Genomic DNA, 12,851 nt, shown 5'->3' with positions numbered 1-12,851 from the left:
TGAAGAAGGCATATCATCTTTACTTCGGATGCAAGGTTGGTGACCAAGACAAGCCTTGGGCTCCGCATATATGCTGTGCTACATGTACAACACAGCTTTCACAGTGGTTGAATTGCAAAAGGTCATCAATGCCGTTTGCAGTCCCAATGGTGTGGAGAGAGCCAAGCAACCACCTAAATGACTGTTACTTCTGCTTGGTTCCTCCTCTTTCCGGCGGAATAACGAAGCGAAAGAAGTCGAGAATAGTCTACCCAAACATTCCGTCTGCATTGAGACCAGTTCCACATGGTGAGGGACTTCCTATTCCAGAACCTCCAGCAGAATATTCTCTTGATTCATCTGACGAAGACAAAGGTGAGTCGACCTGTTCTTCTCCTGGTCCATCAGCATGCAGTGATCCAGATTTTCACTGTGGTGCATCATCAACCCCACACAGAATAACACAGGAAGAACTAAATGACCTGATTCGTGATTTGGACTTATCAAAGAACAAGGCAGAATTGCTAGGATCAAGACTCCAACAATGGAATCTTCTAGAAGAAGATGTCACAATTACTGCATATCGAAAGCGCCACCAGCAATTGGAGCCTTTCTTCAGAAAGGAAAGTAATCTGATATTCTGTTCCGATATTGAGGGCCTCATGAATGCTTTAAAAATCACTCATGACCCACAAGAATGGAGACTATTTGTGGACTCTTCGAAACTGAGTCTCAAGGCTGTGCTTTTGCACAATGGAAACATTCTTCCATCTATTCCAGTAGCGTATGCTGTCCACATGAAAGAGACATACGATAACTTAAGGCAGCTACTGAATTCCATTGAGTATAACAAGTACAGCTGGCACCTCTGTGGTGATTTGAAGGTAGTTGCCCTTTTAATGGGACTGCAGCAAGGGTATACAAAATACATGTGTTTCTTATGCGAGTGGGATAGCCGGGCAAGGGAAATGCACTACATGAGGAAGGAATGGACTCACAGGCAGAATGTAGCCATTGGAGAGAAGAATATCCAACACCCAGCTCTGGTTGAGGCTCAGAAAATCTTGCTACCACCCCTTCACATCAAACTAGGTTTGATGAAGAACTTCGTGAAAGCCATTGACCGGACTTTGCCAGCATTCCGATACCTGCATGAAAAATTCCCTCGACTCAGCGAAGCAAAGATTAAAGAGGGAGTTTTTGTGGGTCCTCAGATTCGAGAGCTTTTCAAAGATGACCGGTTCAACAACTTGCTGGAAGGTGACGCGAAACAAGCATGGAATGCTTTTCGCCTAGTTTCTACAAACTTCCTCGGAAATGTTAGGGCAGAAAACTATAAGGAACTAGTAGAAGACATGTTGATGAAGTATAAGAAACTTGGCTGCAATATGTCTCTAAAGATTCACTTCCTTCATTCCCATTTGGATTTCTTTCCTAGCAACTGTGGTATTGTTAGTGATGAACACGGCGAACGTTTTCATCAAGATATCGCAACAATGGAACAAAGATACCAGGGAAAATGGTCCACTACAATGCTGGCTGACTACTGCTGGACATTCCTCAGAGATGCTCCCGAACAGCTGTACAAGAGACAGGCGAAGAAATCTAAGATGTAGTCAATGACTTGATTTTTTATAGGTAGGCTATTACAGTTGACCTTTTACTATTGGAATGCATTTCGTTATGTAAACATTAATTTCTTGCAGATTACAAAAAAACTAGAGCCAATTTTGCAATTTGACTGTCATATTCGTGTTCAGCACATAAAAATTGATAAGAATTGACTAATTTTATTTCAGTAACATGACTTTTGTAAAAATTTGTTGTCCAGTGTATTTTGTCGTCGAGTATTAGCTGGCCTATAGCATAACGGTACCTGCAGCGTTGGAAATTTCTCGCAATGCAGCTTGAATAACATTTCCTGAATAATATCACGAATAATTTTCCTACTAGCAACGATTAGATGATCGGGACGCCACAAATTTAGAAAATCGCTCATCGGAGTCTCGTCGATTATTCTTCTCATTACGTCACACTGAATCTTATTCGGTTGTAATCGAATTAATTTTTTGAATTCGGTCAACAAAATATCAGTCGATCTATAATCAGCGTCGATTTCCTCGTAATAATCAACGAAGTTTCTGAGCCATTCATGAGGCGATTCGCCATCAATCGGATTAGGCTGGCCGTGATCTCCGCACATTATTACGGCGGTATTTTTCCCTTCCAGCCAAGCTAATATCGATTTTAATATATCTAAATTCACCGTGCAAATCTCATCAAATATTATGATCTTGTTGATATATTTATCGCCCATGCGTGCCGAGTCCCATGATCCACCGCTGTATTTGAAATAGCTATGATACGTGCAAGAATTAACGCCACGCTGCTTTATTTCTCGCGCTAATCTATGTGTCGGAGTCAATACAATCATATCGGAGTTCGTAAATAAATTTATTACTCGCGTTGTTTTACCGCTACCGCCAGGTCCATTTAGGTAGACGAATTTACTGCGTGAAATTGGGTCAAACGCAGATGCGGCTACCGAAGATTCCAGAATCGAAGATTCTCCAAATCTACCTCGATGAAATTCATCGCGATCTTCAACATCGGCGTCTTCACAATAATCTAGTATATCCTCGTTTTTTATCCTCCAAGTTCCCCAAGAGCTACCATCGGTGATTAATTTTTCCAACCTATGTTGGTATTTTTTATCGATATAAAACGAATCCGTCGCGACTCTTACCGCGATATCAGAAAATTTGTTTATCATCGACAACAAATTTATACTAACATAAGCGAGCATCGATGATCGTAAATGCGTATATTGTGCTGATTCTCCATCAAGGTAACTAATCACGGTACCTAACTTTGCTCCATCAATCATAATATTCTCTCTATTTCAAAATATTCCTCGTGATACCGCATCGGCGATTATAAAATCCATCTCGGCATCGTTGATAAATAATCTAGCGTGCCGATGTTTATGATCAACGGATCCACCTTGAGTAAATTTACCGATTATTTTTCTTCCTATATCTTTCGCGTTGTCACAATCTGTCGGCAACCACACCTCGGTCTGTTTTCTGTAGGATATAATCGCCTCGCTCACCGTCAACGACACTAACATCGACGAATCTAGCATGTATCTCAATAACACCGTAGGAACCCAACGACGCTGAGATAAATGCCTACCAAACCAAATGTAGCAAATTTTATGTAAATTTTCAGCAAACTCGAATGACATGACACAAGCGAATCCCGTCATGACAAAATCAGGCAATGGTCCGTTAATCGCTACTCTTGTCATTTCGCTGGTAGGATGGCCGAATTTAGCAAAATAATCTGCACAATCTCCATATCCAAGGAAACTTCCAGGATAACACGCGCTCATGTCAACGGAAATCATATCTTCGAAATCGTACTTGGTATTCCACAATCCGCCATGGCCGTATTCGATACAACTAAGTTGAATATCAGCGAGATATTCGTTCCTTGTAGGCTTCCACGAGTTTTTCTCTCTAGCAGCGTGAGCAGCAACAGACGGAACTGTAAAGCAATTCGTTAGCAACTGATCGGGATTAGACGAATATTTCATCGCAAGTTTTTTCATCGACTCGTGTAATATCTCATCCCGGTAAATATCACCGCATGGCAAAATAAACTGATCATATCTTTCCTCGCTCGAGAATAACCATATCGATATCGGATCAGATGCGCTTAATTTTTTGATAAATCTGAACATGGCATCGGAATTATTATTCTCCGCAGAAAATTCCGTAGAATTTTCCGTGGGATAAAATTTGACAATACGATCCCGTGGAAATATCATTACCGACTGCGACCACGCATGAGAATTGTGATCGACAATCTCGATTGGTGCTCCTCGGGATCTATACGGCGATGAATATAATATTTCTCCCGATAACGTTTTCACGGTAATTGGAAATTTAAGATTTTTGCTCAACACAGCTACGTCGTCCACCGACGCACCATCAGCGACAGTCCTTGCCCACGCGTTAATTTTATCTAGCCTCAACTGGGTCAGACCAGATCCACGTCGACCGTTTTTCATGTGCTCGATAACACGCTCGGCCACGCAATTTATCATCGGTGATTCTTTCATCGCAGGTAGATTTTTCACATCCGGGCTGTTATTTAGCCGATAAATTCCATAAACAACTGCACTAGATGGATATGCCCTAGCATAATAAGGGCCATCGATTCCCAATAACAATCCGGGCTTAGAATTTTTATCGAGAACAACGTTTTTCTTACCGCCACGCACTGGATCTCGTTTATCGCGAATAATCCAAGTATCGTCGGGCATTTGTGCGATAAATTTTATTCCAAAGATAAATCGCTCTTCGGAGTGTTCGGTTTTTATGTACTCGATTATTTTCTTAGCTCGCTCCAGGTTCATCGTGGCATCGATCGAATTTGTTTTCCATGTCGACCAAGTGTGAATCGCTCCATCATCGAAGAACTCTTTCTTGGCTCGATCAGCCTCAGGAATAATATATTCTGCCTCATCAAGATCAAATGCGTCCATGATTATATTTTAGACATATGTTTCAATTATAATGCATTGCAAGTGGATATTAATCGGCTCAACAAAATTCTGTGACAAATCCTGCAGAGGCGATTATTGCGGCGCTCATATACATGCGATTCGACGTGGCAGTAAAGGACCACAGCGATGTTTAGTTTGTCAAGTTGGCACGCGAGGAAAAACTCGGTTGTGTTTGGCTTGTGGAGGAAAAAATTATCGAGAATTGCGGCGATATTATGAAAAAAGATCCTCGTCGGTGATAACATGTGAAGAAGATTATATTAATCGATTCAAGGCAAATAACGATTTAGACATATAATTATTATATAATGAACTTGAAATCAGTGATTCCAGAAACAACAATGACATGCGAGTTTAAATCTCATCCAACAATTACCAAATACGAGGCATCGTCGGATGGTGTTGTCAGACATGTCAAAACAAAGAATCAAGTCGGCAATGTTGATAAAAATGGATATCTTGCTTTTACCATCAACGAAAAAAAAGGAAGATACATGAATTATTTCTGTCACAGGTTTGTGTTCGAGTGTTTTCACGGACCAATAAAAATCGGTCTTGTTATCGACCACATTGACGGAAATAAAGCTAATAATAAATTATTTAATCTTCGAGCGGTAACTCCGAGCGAAAATTCCAAATTTGGTAACGGCGGCGGACGACCAGCTAAGGCGGTCAAATCAGTAAATCAAGAAACAGATGAGGAAATTGTATTCACGTCGATGAGTTCCGCGGGAAAATATTTTAGTATTCATCCATCATCGGTGCAACGTGCGGCAGAAAAAATGATCAACGCAGCATTTTCCTACAAAATTGGCGTTTGGATCAAATTTTATTATATTCCGATAATATCTGATTAAAATCTCAGGATTTTCTAAAAATTAATTAAATATTACAAAAATTATATAATGAACAAGGAAAACGTAAATAATATCATCGAGGCCATCGAGGATTTAAAAAATAAAAATGTAAATTTATCCTCAGATTTGGACACAGGTAAAATCCGGTCCGAATTTGAGACGATCGTCCAAGGAAAACTTGAATACAGATACACGCTACCGTCAGAATACAAATTTATAAAGAAAATCCAGATTGCCATGTACCAATCTCTTGCGACTGTCAGCGATGATCAAATCGAGGATTTTGTTAAATTATCGACGCTGGTAGAAAAAGTTAGGTCGAGTTTGTCTGACGAGTACGAGTCAAGAAAAGTTACTAGCTCGCGCGTCAGGCAGCTAAAAAAGCTGGTCGATGAAAGTAAAATTAGCGTCAAAGATTCTTAAAAATCTTTGATTTTCATTCTTGCCACAAAAAAAAAAAAAAAAATTTCAAGAATCTTAAGAATCTTCGATTCTAATTCTAATTTTTATTATTTTTTTTTTTATTCATTTTACTGAAATTGTACAATTTTCTTGTTTCTGACTACCATTTACCCCAACAAATTTACGAAATTATATAAATTGCACAATTTTGACGGGTATTTACCCCAGCAGATTCACGAAATTATGTAAATTGCTCAATTTGACGGGTATTTACCCCATCAAAAACATAAAATTACACAAATTTCTTAATTTCAAGAATCTCCGATTCTAATATTTATTAATTTTTTTTATTATTTACCGAAATAATTTATTTATTGAAATTGTGCAATTTTCTTAATTTTGACGGGTATTTACCCCATCAAAAACATAAAATTATATAAATTACTCAATTTGACGGGTATTTACCCCAACAGATTTACGAAATTATATAAATTACTCAATTTGACGGGTATTTACCCCATCAAAATTAAAAATTTTTACTAATTTTGAAAAATTTCCTGGTTTTTATTTATTTTTCTCTGGCGGGCAGATTTAAGAATCTTAAGAATCTTCGATTCCAATTCTACGATCTCACCAGCAAGTTGATACTCAGTGTTTCCTCGCGTATATCAAGTAAATTTCCATTCTGATCCGTCAGTTTGAAATTTATCTTCGATAATAATCGATTGTGACATCGCAGATAAAACGGATTTACTGGCTCTTTTATTATCAAAAAACCCGGAGATGCGCTAGGTGAAAACGAATATAAGATAAATCCCTGCTGTGCCTGCTCTGACACAGACGAATCCACGTTGTAGCTACCTTCGACGACATCCGCGTGAAGATAAATCGCGATAACTTCCGTTATATTGACGATACCCGGCGAGATATGCCGCCCTTGCCCGGCAGGATCATTATTATGTTTGAGAATCGATTCTGATTGTATTTTTTTAGTCCACGCGGCATGTAATTTCGGAAATAAATCATCGATGGTATCAGTGACGGATTTTCTCATTTCATCAACATCATAATCAGGAAATTTGAAATTTGGTAGCGTTTCCTCGGTTAATCCAAATACTCTCATGAATTTTTGTTTTTCTCCTGAATTTCTGATCAACTCGAATTTGCTAATAGGAAGAACATAGTCGGCAATTGATATATCGTCGATTATCGCCCGAATGAACATACCATGATAATATTCAACATCATTCGCGAGTTGATTTAAAATCTTCACGCGTTCGATAATTTCGCTACATGAACCTGATTTATTTAAGATGCATTCATGAAAGGATTCCCGCAATAAATTTAATTGTAATTTATGTTCTTGAATAAATTCGTCGAGGGTTCTTCTTATCAAGATACCGTCTACCGGGGTTATTATCCTGTTAATATTGGTAGCGTCGAAGATTTTCACACCGGGGGGAATTTTAGGAAGAGGCAACCACGAGAGAATTCTTTCGTCCCTAAAAGTAAAAGCGAACATTACCAGGTTAAATTTGTGGTTGTTCATGAGATTAATGGCGCTGTGGATTATAGGTTTATGTCTGATATCTCCGTACCATCCTTCGTCGGTGGTAAAATCTGATTTTTTTGGCTCCGGTAGTTCTAGAGGAGCTTCTTCGTGCCAACCTGGAATAATAAAATCTGGTTTTTCTGGTTTTGCCAGAGGTGCGATTTCGGGCCAACCTAGAACTGTCCTAATCGATGACTGGTAAATATCGACGATATATGGCGATTTTACCTCGATTATCGATGACAGCGTTGGTTCGTGTGCTAATATTTTTATTCCTGGATTAGCATCGCCGGTTATATTTGATATCCTACCAGTAAGTTCCTTATCTAGTTGCTCAATTTCGTAACTGTCTGTTGGTATGCCAACGACGATCCAATCGGGAGTTCCATCGGGGCGGTTTTTATTGGCAAAAACAAGCGAATTATTCGATGATAATCTACCAAATGATTTCGACCTAACATTGGGCCAGCTATTATAGACGCGTAACTGTGACAGCGCAATTTCCTTGACGCTAATTGGTATTGGAAAATCGATACTAAATTCTGGCCTGGTTGAGCTTGCCGATATCAGCGTCGTTATCGGCGGTGTCGTGTTTGTCACGATTTGAGTTAGTTCCGACATTATTGATATTCATTTGTTCAATCTCAGAGTAGATATTTACCATCACAGAAAATTCTAGATCGGATATAACTCCGTCGTTGAGACTCTCAGAAAGCAGCGATGATAATTTCGAATACGCCTCGTTGACCTGGGATAGTTTACTCGTGTATAGGGACAATTTTTCATTTGTGCATGAGGATATTTTTTTTGCGATAATATTGAGAACACCCGCGATTGTTGTTGTCGACGAGATTATTATCGTTGCTGCGATCGGCGCGATTGTTGTTACCGCGGATAAGATTATTCCTGCACCGGCGATTATTGCACTTACCGCGTACACAGCAACATCGATGGCAACTAATCTGCGCTGATATTTTTTTATTTTTGTTTGATACTCGTCGAGAAGTTTTTTTAGTGAATCCTGCCATAAACGCGCCTGATTGTAACGGTAATCCGATGCAGTCATTTATTGGTTACCTATCTCAACAATTATCCATCCGGTTTGGCGCCACCTATCTCAACAATTACAGTCGATTCGGATTTACCAACTTCAGTCCATTCGGATAAATATTCGAAAATTACAAAATACACAACTGGTCTTGTGACGGTTCTATCTGGTGGCGATAGCGTAAATGTCTCCGTGATATTTTCGGCCATAGAAATAATAAAAAATCCGGGATAATATTCGTAAATTTTATGGGTACCTGCTGTTACACTGAAATTTACCGACGAGATAATATATATTCGATATACGCCAACAATTGACGAAGTAAAGCTAAATGTGTTATTCTCGGGCGTCCAGGTAAGATTCTGTGTTTTTACCACAGATGTTAAATTGCAGGGAAGACTTTTTGTTACCACCTGATCTGGCACGTAAAAACGCGCCAATTTTGGACTATTCAATGTTGATATATCATCTTTAATATTGGCAATATCTGATTCCACGTAGATAAGTTTCGTTAAAGCATCGTTAGCTCTTTTAGTTGCGTAGAGAAGATTCGTGTTAATATCGCTAATTTTTGTTGTTGCGTCGAGAAGTTTCGCACTTAAATCTCGAATTTCTCCGTTGTACAATGATATATCTATCTTTTGACGCGCCAATTCACGTACCACGTTAATTTCCTCGTTGATTTTAGTAATATCCTCGTTGATTTTTTTCGTTTTCTCGCGGCGATCATCGTGCGATGTTTTATCGCTTTTCTGACTCATTACAGTATTTATTTTGGTAATATCGGCGAGAATTTTAGTAATATCATCGTTGATTTTTCTTACTCTCTCGTTGAGATCATCGTGCGATGTTTGATCGGTTTTTTTCTTTGCAAGTTCGTCTGCGGCGGTGGAGATATTATCGACGGATGTTTTTATATCATCCTCAAATTTTTTGCTAAATTTAGCTAAGGCATCGTCGAGTTTTTTAAGATCGTTATTTAGCCTGTTAAGTCTTTTTGTCAATCTGTCCTGAAGATCGTCGTATAATGTTTTATCGGCCTTTAGAAGCAACGTTGCTGATAGCTCATTGTCCTTTTTTTCCACATCCGCGATATTAGCCTTCAGGGGTAACTTCGCTATAATATCGGCGATATCAGCGATGGATTTTGATACCGAATCTGACAGGCTAGTAAATTGATTAATGCGATCGTTATATTCGTCTCGCTTGATTATATCAGTTATTTTGACGTTGCTTGTTTGTAATCTTCCTTCGCGGCTCTGAAAAATAGCAACTTCGCCAGGATCCACTTCTGACAGCGATAGAAGATTATTAATATCATCCCTGGTTGCGAATTTTGATAGATCGACGTCAGCTACTTCTGCTTCCTTCTTCCTGTAGATAAATCTACCGTAAATATCAACCATGATATTTATCTACGGCGTATTTAAATACGATCCTATGATACGGGTCGGATGATTTTGAAATTGCATCAAGGACATTAATTGATTCTGGGCCGCATATCGGTGGATCCATTAACGTCTGCGTCGGAAGTGTCGAATACCAAATTGGAATATTTAACTTTGACACGTAATCGATAAATTCTTTTGGTGGAGCTAGTCCGTACGAGTCAAAATAAACAACTTCGCGAGGATTAATCGCGTAGGCGACCCAGTGTGTGCCAGGGCCGGTATTTGAATCGAGATTTATTATTCCTGTCTCGGTAGGGTTTGGTTTTTCTGGTAGTTGATCCCGCATAAATACGCCTCTGAAAATTTTTTTTTTCTTTGCTTCGTTGAATAAATCTAAATTTGAATAGGCCGTGCTAATCTTAGGCCGGATCCGTACGGGGGGCGTCTTAGATAAAGGCCGCTTCCCTTTTTTTTACCATATCGCCCTCCCATTACTTTGTGTACTAGTTTGTCGCCTACAGCTCCGGCCGCACCTAATCCTATCGCTTTTGCAATTGCCGGAAGAGCCCCGGATAATAATCCAGGAATAGCTGCTAGGAAAGGGAAAATTCCGCCCGTTTTGACCATGTCTCTGATGGCACCTATACTAAGATTCACATGAACGCCGGAATTCGCTGATTTGGCTTTGGTGAAACGTTCACGTTGATTTTTAGTTAGCGACAGTTTGTTAGGACCGCCCTGAATTTGATCGTTTTTCAGGGTTAATTTCACACCGCATCGCTTTGCTGTTGCTGTTTGGAGTTTTTTCATCTGACCCGGGGTCAGAGTTACGCTGACGTGTTCGTATGGCATATTAATAATCGTTTAATCTAAATTTAGAAATCTTAAAAATCTTAAAAATCTTCGATTTTAAAGTTACATTTTCTCGACAGGAGCGTCAATGACTCTCATTCTGCCACTAATTCCCTCCAAGATCATTGTTCTATCGCTGAGAATCACCGCGATTGCTTTATATAAATTATTTCCCGTGCGAATTCTGGCTTTGAAATGGATATCAACGACAGATTGCTTTACCAAATCGAGATGCTCCAGGGAAAAGTAATAGATAGGATAAAATTTATTAAAATCCAGCTGCGATATTTGCAATCCGGTATCGATATTTTGATCGCGACCCATGAAACTTAGCAAGCGATGATACGCGCGGGCCGTAGAATAATTTTCAAAATTAATTGATATTTCCTCTGATGGTTCTTGTTGGCCATTTACTCTTAGAGACACATTTGTTGCGTGTATACTATCAAATATCATATGGCTGCGCATTTGATGATATCTTCGCGTGTGCAAAAAAGCGATAAAGATATGCCTAGGTGCAGAGGTACCTTGCTGCGACGCAATACGCCAGGTAAAATCACCATCAATATCGGTATTTGTGGAATCTGTTGTTGTTGTCAGCCATGACATGACAGATTTACCACCTTGGTTCATGAACGATAATAATTTTTCTTCTTCGATCATTGATGGAGTTATCGCTGGCATCCACAAGGTAAATTTAAGTAATTTTACCTGGCCGCCATTATTCGCGGCATCATTGGCATGTGGCAAAAGGGATCAATAGTACCTTCTCGCCAGATAGCATCGTCGCTATTCCCCTTTCTGACAAACGTAACGGTGTGTTTTGCTCCGTAGATAATTTTCCTGAAATGCCTGCAAAATCCGAATATATGGGATAACGGAATAGCACAAGAGAATCTTCTGCGACCTCCTTCTAACATAAATCTTCGCGTAGCAAATCCGAGATTATAATCAGGATTAGTATTAATAATCATATTTTCGACATCAGCGGGAGCATTACCAGCGTGATTATTTGGTCTTCTGATGGTATAATAGTTATGATCAGCGTTATTAGAATTATCTTTGGCGAACATCATACTAGGGCCAGCTGATCTAGTAAAATCATCCGAGTATCTAGCTAGGCCTATTATCGTTGTTGTTAAGTCAACATCATTGGTAATTGACTCAATCTCTCTTCCGTCGATCATATAAGTGGCGCTCTTGAATAATGCCATAATGCCGTTGTTAACAAATCCGACCTTAAAATCTGCTCCATAGGCGGTATTATCTGTTTTAACAACTTCCCCGACAACTTCGATATACGCCTCAGATGGAAGAAAATATCTTGTTGTATCGTGAACTTGAATTTCCAAGCGATTATTTGTATTTGGTTCAACTGCGTCGTATGAGAAATACTGGAAATCACGCACGGATGTGTCAGTAGTTAAGTGGGGCACATTAGGGACAATGGGACTTAGCATTAAAAAGACCCCTGGGTCAGATTAGGGACAATGGAAATTTAACATGGAGAGAAATCGTGGGTCACTTTAGGGACAATGGGAATTTAACATAGAGTTTGGGTCTGTCTATGGACAAGGGAAATTAACATGGGGAATAGAGTTTGGGATTTTTTTTTTTTTTTTTAAATTTTTTAAAATTTGAATTTAAATTTAAATTTAAATTTTAAAAAAAGGGGTAGGCAATGGAAAGGCTATCTCTTTTCGAGAAATATGGCTGGCCCTGAAAAGGGCCTTTGGGTTTTCTTCTTCTTCTTCTGCTTCTAGTTTCTTCTTTTTCTCCACCAAGTTCTTATTTTATCTCCAACACTCTTTCTCTTCTTTTCTTTCTTTTTTTTCTCCTGCTCTTCTTTCTTCTTCTCTTCCTCCTCTTCTTTCTTCCTCTTTTCATTTTCTTCTTCTTTTTCAATTTTTTCATTCCATGCTCTCATCCTTATCCTTTCCTCTTCATCCTCCTTCTCCTCCTTTATTTCTTTCAACAGATCACTGATGATTACCTTCATTTTTCGTAAATTGTTTATCGCCATCTTCACTCGATGGGGACTATAAGAATAGTGATCCTCGTTTAGGTTAACCAACATTTGCTCTATCATTCCTAAATTGTCGAGGACGTTTTGCAATTTTTCCATTTTGTCCATTTGGTTAGAAGCCATCTTCTTTTTTATTCTTTGCAGAATGGTTTGAACGACGAATACTGTGGG

Source organism: Sinohyriopsis cumingii, chromosome 18 (assembly GCF_028554795.1).
Source record: "Sinohyriopsis cumingii isolate HCF-2022 chromosome 18, ASM2855479v2, whole genome shotgun sequence".
Taxonomy (NCBI): domain Eukaryota; kingdom Metazoa; phylum Mollusca; class Bivalvia; order Unionida; family Unionidae; genus Sinohyriopsis; species Sinohyriopsis cumingii.
This window is presented reverse-complemented; position numbering follows the sequence as displayed.